The sequence below is a fragment of the Lupinus angustifolius genome, unplaced genomic scaffold (genome assembly GCF_001865875.1).
Source record: "Lupinus angustifolius cultivar Tanjil unplaced genomic scaffold, LupAngTanjil_v1.0 Scaffold_10_17, whole genome shotgun sequence".
NCBI lineage: Eukaryota > Viridiplantae > Streptophyta > Magnoliopsida > Fabales > Fabaceae > Lupinus > Lupinus angustifolius.
This window is the reverse complement of record NW_017718330.1, coordinates 43,941-44,669: the sequence shown is the minus strand read 5'-3', so window position 1 is coordinate 44,669 and position 729 is coordinate 43,941.

The window sequence follows — 729 nt, the reverse complement described above, 5'->3', positions numbered from 1 at the left end:
ATCCTCATCCTCATCCTCATCCTCATCCTCATCCTATCCTCATCCTCATCCTCATCCTTATCCTATCCTCATCCTCATCATCATGCACTTCCATATCCTCATCCTCATCCTCATCCTCATGCACTTCCATGTCCTCATCCTCATCCTCATTCTCGTCCTCATCCTATCCTTATCCTCATCCTCTTCATCATCCTCTTCCACATCCTCATCCTATCCTCAACCTCATCCTCATTCTCGTCCTCATCCTATCCTCAACCTCATCCTCATCCTCTTCCATATCCTCATCCTATCCTCATCCTCCTCCCCATCCTCATCCTATCATCATCCTCATTCTTGTCCTCATCCTATCCTCATCCTCATCCTATCCTATCCTCATCCTCGACCTCATCCACATCGTAGCCTTATCCTCATCCACATCGTAGCCTTATCCTCATCCTCATCCTCATCCTCTTCCACATTGTCATCCTCATCCTATCCTTATCCTCATCCTCATTCTCGTCCTCATCCTATCCTCATCCTCATTATCATTGTCATCCTCATCCTATCCTCCTCCTCATCCTCATCCTCCTCCTCATCCTATCGTCATCCTCATCTGCTTCCTCATCCACATCCTCATCCTCATCCCATCCTCTTCCTTATCCTAATCCACATCCTATCCTTATCCACATTCTTGTCCTCATCCTATCCTCATCCTCATCCACATCCTATCCTCATCCTCATCCTCTTCCT